The following is a 6265-nucleotide window of genomic DNA, read 5'->3' on the forward strand; positions in this document are numbered from 1 at the left end:
AGGACAATCATTAGTTTGCAAAGTTACAAATAATGCAAGTGTAGAAGTTGCAAAACTGGAACAACTCGATGTAAGCGGAAACGACGTCACTGTTGCTAATGCTTCAATTTCACAAAATGCTGTCATTCGTGCAAAAGGCAAAGCAGAGGTTCGAGAAATGACTGGAGACAAGCTACAAATCGAAGGAAAAGATGTAAAGTTAGAATCATCAAAGGTGAATGATACTTTTATACGTGGTGAAAACGCAGAGATTTCTGGTATTGAAGGACAATCCTTAGTTTGCAAAGTTACAAATAATGCAAGTGTAGAAGTTGCAAAACTGGACCAACTCGATGTAAGCGGAAACGACGTCACTGTTGCTAATGCTTCAATTTCACAAAGTGCTGTCATTCGTGCAAAAGGCAAAGCAGGGGTTCGTGAAATGACTGGAGACAAGCTACAAATCGAAGGAAAAGATGTAAAGTTAGAATCATCAAAGGTGAATGATACTTTTATACGTGGTGAAAACGCAGAGGTTTCTGGAATTGAAGGACACTCCTTAGTTTGCAAAGTTACAAATAATGCAAATGTAGAAGTTGCAAAACTAGAACAACTTGATGTAAGCGGAAACGACGTCACTGTTGCTGATGCTTCAATTTCACAAAATGCTGTCATTCGTGCAAAAGGCAAAGCAGAGGTTCGAGAAATGACTGGAGACAAGCTACAAATCGAAGGAAAAGATGTTAAGTTAGAGTCATCAAAGGTGAATGATACTTTTATACGTGGTGAAAACGCAGAGGTTTCTAATGTTGAAGGACAGTCGTTAGTTTGCAATGTTTCAAATGAAGCCAGCATCCAAGATACCGAATTGAAACGTCTTTATGTAAAGGGTAACGACGTTACAGTCGCACGATCTAATATTTCCGAGGATGGATTAATAGAAGCCAAATGCAATGCTGATGTTCAGGAGATTAAAGCTGGAAATATGCAAATCAAGAGTGGCAGTGCCACAGTTTCTGATGTTAAGGGAACGTCTTTAGTTTGTTCAACCAAAGATGACGCATCTGTTTCAAACCTAAATCTTTCAGACAGCATGAGCATATGTAGTAGCGACGGAAACATACATATGAAAGGTAAATTTAAAGCTGAGAAGGCGAGTATTAAAGCTAGTAGGGGGGTTGCGAAAATAAATGAGTCTACGAAAGGAGAATTCAAGCATTTACAGCTAAAACAAAAGAAAATGGAAACAAGCTTCTCGGATCTTATGAATTGTTTTTCGATATCGGATCAACTTGATTTGGCAGTAGACGATAACTTCACATTAAAGGCACAGAAAAGGGTTCTTAAATTTGGATTGTCTGTGACAGCAAAAGGTGTCAACATCGATTCAAATATCGAAAGTAAAAAATCACTTGCATTCACTGCTAAAGAAGGAGAAATCAATATTGCAACAGATCGAACAATTAAAGGTGACTCAGTTCATTTAAAAGCAAAGTCAGATATAAACCACTCAGAAGGTTCAACTATACAGGCACAAAATGATGTAACGGAAGTATCTACAGCAGGATCAATTAACCTAAAGGCTGCAACTGTTTCAGGAGGTCGGTACGTTGATTTAAATGCTAGTCAAGACGTCAATATTTCAGCGGTTGGTGGTGAGAATAGCCCAGCAAAAAAGAGTTATATTCAAGGAGGATATGGTCGTGAATATGAAGCGGGTGGGGAGAAACGAGAACTTGGACTTTCGATTAAAGCCGGCAATGACATCACTGTTGATGCATCTTCAATAAGTTCTGCTGCGGACAATTCATTACACGCCGGAGGTAACATTACATTCAAACCCAGACAACACACATATCGGTCAAAATGTGAAACAAAACGGGGATTTCTAGGCTTATGGAAAACAGAAATAGAGGAATGGACAACACGCGTTGATCGATCTGAATTGAAATCTTCAAATGGAAGAAATATTTTAAAATCAGGAGGAAACATAAGTAGCACAGCGACAGATTTCAAAGCTCAGGAAAATAAAATGGTAGCAAAAGGATCGGTTACTCTGCAAGACCTTGTTACGAAGACTACTAAAACATCCAGAACCAGTGATTGTTTTGGTGGCATTCTTATCAACAACAAAAGAAAAGAATTCCATGAACATTCGAGTGCTACCGTGATACATGATAAAGGTGCAACAATCATCGCCGAAACCGGGGATATAAACTTAACAAGTTGCGAAGTTCAAACTCAGGGGGATTTCTGTTTGCAAGCTGCACAGGGAAACATTCGTTTCCAAGAGAGACAGAAAGAAGAGACATCTGGTTTCTTTGTAACAAAAGAAAACGATAAGATGTTGCTTGGCTACAAATTTGAAAAAAGTTCATCCGAATTTGAAACAATATCCGGTCAAAATTTTAATGTCTCTGGTACGACAAGTATCAAAGCTAAGGAATTGCACTCCGACGTTTCTATGAATATTGCAGGGGACTTATCAATTGACTCAGAAAAAACTACTTTCAGCGCACCAGAATTAAGAAGAGAATATGATTCCAAGTCATTGGAACTAGCAAGTGACTTTGGATCACATGGAAGCGGTGCGCGTTTGAAATATTCTAATAAACATTGCAAAAGCAGAAGCAGAGCTGACGTTAAATTAAACGTACAAGGGACAATGGATGTAAAGGGTAAAACATTTAGTGCCGAAGAAGGTTGTGATGTGGTCGTTGGGGGCGACTTAGTTTTGGATGTGGAAAACTTTACTTTTGCTGGAGCAAAGGAAACCAGTGAAACTTCGTCTATGGGTGTGCAAGTTGGATTTGAAGGTGCAGAGGTAGGAGTTGGATTCAATAGAGAAATGTCTTACGGAACAACTTATAAACAACAACACACTAGTGTCGGTGGTAATCTGGTATTTAAAAACGTAAGCAAAGGTGTTATTGATGCAGCAAAAATTAAATGTAATCACATATCTGGGAACGTTGAAAACTTAAATATTCGATCACGGCAGAATGAAAAAACATCAAAGGGTTTTGGAGTGGATATTAAATTCGATGCTGCTTCAAAGACACCATCTCTGGGATTCGGTGGAAACTCTTCACGGGAAAAGACTGTAGCTGATATGAGTTCTTTAGAAGTTTTGTCGGGAGGAAGCGAAAATCTCAAAGTAGGCACATTAAAATTAAAAGGTGCAGAAATGAAGTTTAAGGGTGATGTTCACAACTTTGCCAACAACATAGTTTCAGAAGATTTACATGACATATCAGACCAAGTAAGTGGAAATATAACAATCGGAATGCCCAAACCTAAACATTTTAATGCATCACTTGGAATTTCCTCTCATTACAAACAATCAACCAATAAGGCAACAATATCATCGTCATCGGGAAAAGTGGATAGTGAAATAACGAAAAGAGTGAACACTGATCGCACAAAAATGAAAACTGTTGAAAGCGACATCGGTGTGTCAGTTGTTGTGTCGGTTTCTAAAACACCCAATAATTCAAACAAAAGTAAATGTGAAGCACAATTACAAATAACTGGTCCCAATAATAGTAACAATGGTCCAACACATGTCTCCACTAACGTCAGTAGGATTGTCACAATAGAATCCAAGATGGCACGACTACACTGACACAACAGCCAACGTCAGTAGGATTGTCAAACTAGAATCTGGTCTAAAAGTAGCAGGTAGATGATGCGGTGAACGAAAGTGGTCTAAAGGAGTTGGCAACGACGAGCAGCCAATCAAATTGACGAAAATAGTGACAGCCCTTTCAAACTAGCATCACTCGCTAAAGTAGCAGGTAGTATGATGGATTCCGGTGACCTAGAAAGTGGTCTAAAGGAGTTGGCAACGACGACACTGACACAAGCAGCCAATCAAATTGACGAAAATAGTGATAGCCCTTTCAAACTAGCATCACTCACTAAAGTAGCAGGTAGTATGATGGATTCCGGTGACCTAGAAAGTGGTCTAAAGGAAATGGCAACGATTACACTGACACAAGCAGCCAATCAAATTGACGAAAATAGTGATAGCCCTTTCAAACTAGCATCACTCGCTAAAGTTGCAGGTAATATGATGGATTCAGGTGCTCTAGAAAGTGGTCTAAAGGAGTTGGCAACGACTACACTGACACAAGCAGCCAATCAAATTGACGAAAATAGTGATAGCCCTTTCAAACTAGCATCACTCACTAAAGTAGCAGGTAGTATGATGGATTCCGGTGACCTAGAAAGTGGTCTAAAGGAAATGGCTACGATTACACTGACACAAGCAGCCAATCAAATTGACGAAAATAGTGATGGCCCTTTCAAACTAGCATCACTCGCTAAAGTTGCAGGTAATATGATGGATTCCGGTGACCTAGAAAGTGGTCTAAAGGAAATGGCAACGACTACACTGACACAAGCAGCCAATCAAATTGACGAAAATAGTGATAGCCCTTTCAAACTAGCATCACTCACTAAAGTAGCAGGTAGTATGATGGATTCCGGTGACCTAGAAAGTGGTCTAAAGGATAATGGCAACGATTACACTGACACAAGCAGCCAATCAAATTGACGAAAATAGTGATAGCCCTTTCAAACTAGCATCACTCGCTAAAGTAGCAGGTAGTATGATGGATTCCGGTGACCTAGAAAGTGGTCTAAAGGAGTTGGCAACGACGACACTGACACAAGCAGCCAATCAAATTGACGAAAATAGTGATAGCCCTTTCAAACTAGCATCACTCGCTAAAGTCGCAGGTAATATGGTGGATTCCGGTGACCTAGAAAGTGGTCTAAAGGAAATGGCAACGACTACACTGACACAAGCAGCCAATCAAATTGACGAAAATAGTGATAGCCCTTTCAAACTAGCATCACTCGCTAAAGTTGCAGGTAATATGCTGGATTCCGGTGACCTAGAAAGTGGTCTAAAGGAAATGGCAACGACTACACTGACACAAGCAGCCAATCAAATTGACGAAAATAGTGATAACCCTTTCAAACTAGCATCACTCACTAAAGTCGCGGGTAATATGGTGGATTCCGGTGACCTAGAAAGTGGTCTAAAGGAAATAGCAACGACTACACTGACACAAGCAGCCAATCAAATTGACGAAAATAGTGGAAATACTTTTAACGTACCATCACTTGCTAATGCAGCAGGTAATATAATAGAAACAGGTGACGTAGAAACCGGTCTTAAGAAGATGACAACAACTACACTGGCAAAGGTAGCCGATCGCATTGATGAAAATAGTGTAAACATTTCAAAGTAGCATTTTATTTTCCTTACTTCTTTTCTTGTTGTCTTTGTGACCGTTTGGTGTTTGTTTGTTTGTTTGTTTGTTTGTTTGTTTGTTTTGAAATTAGAGGATGACCAAATCTCGGCTTATTGGCCTTCCGGTAATCTCCTCCATAACTTTTAGTTTGCTTTTTGATGTCTTTGATGTATTTTATGTATTAATATCAATAAATAAATATAGGTATAGCGCAGAGGTTGATTCAATGTAATCCCAGCATGCAGTATGATATTATATGCAATGTAATAAAGGAGCCATTTCAACACCATTTCACATTCAAATTTATGTACAAAATAAGAACCAGTAGTTTTGATGGAATATTCATCGATACTTTTATGTTTTGAATTGATAATTGGGTATGGGTAATGTTTGTGGATACATTGCTACTAAGAAAGTTAAAAAATCGTGTGTTTTTACAACAATTTTAGATATTTTAAATTCTTGGGAAAAGAAGGTGGAACCAGCAAAGTTTTCTTGCACATGCATGCATGCATATACATGGCTTATCTTCTTGTATAACAACCTTGACCATGCACAGCAGGAGCCCAGTGTGATGTTTTCTGAAAATAACCATGTGTTTCTCAAACATGCTGTCAGTGGCTGCAATGTATTCTGGGCTTACATTTAAACAACCTCTGGGTATAGCGCCTTATATCCAATATCAAAGAGCTCTTCATTTATTCCGCTACCACTTCACACCATTTGGCAGCAAACAATAACGGCGCCGGTGTAAGAACCCCCCTAACAGCTCCCCCATTTTACACCTGGGTGAGGTGTGACAAGCGAGACAAATTTATGGATACAACAGGTTGGCCCTAACGGGGTTCGATGTCCACACTCTTAAGGTTATGAGTCGAAAACCCTACCCGTTAGACCAATATACGTATTTGCTATGGTAACAAATAAAGTTCAAGCTCGAAATATTGTCTTGTTAGCTGCGTGTATTGCATAGCCTAGATACATACTGCAGTTATTGTCCGTTTTCCTATACACAATACACA

This window comes from Amphiura filiformis, chromosome 10, assembly GCF_039555335.1.
Source record: "Amphiura filiformis chromosome 10, Afil_fr2py, whole genome shotgun sequence".
Taxonomy (NCBI): domain Eukaryota; kingdom Metazoa; phylum Echinodermata; class Ophiuroidea; order Amphilepidida; family Amphiuridae; genus Amphiura; species Amphiura filiformis.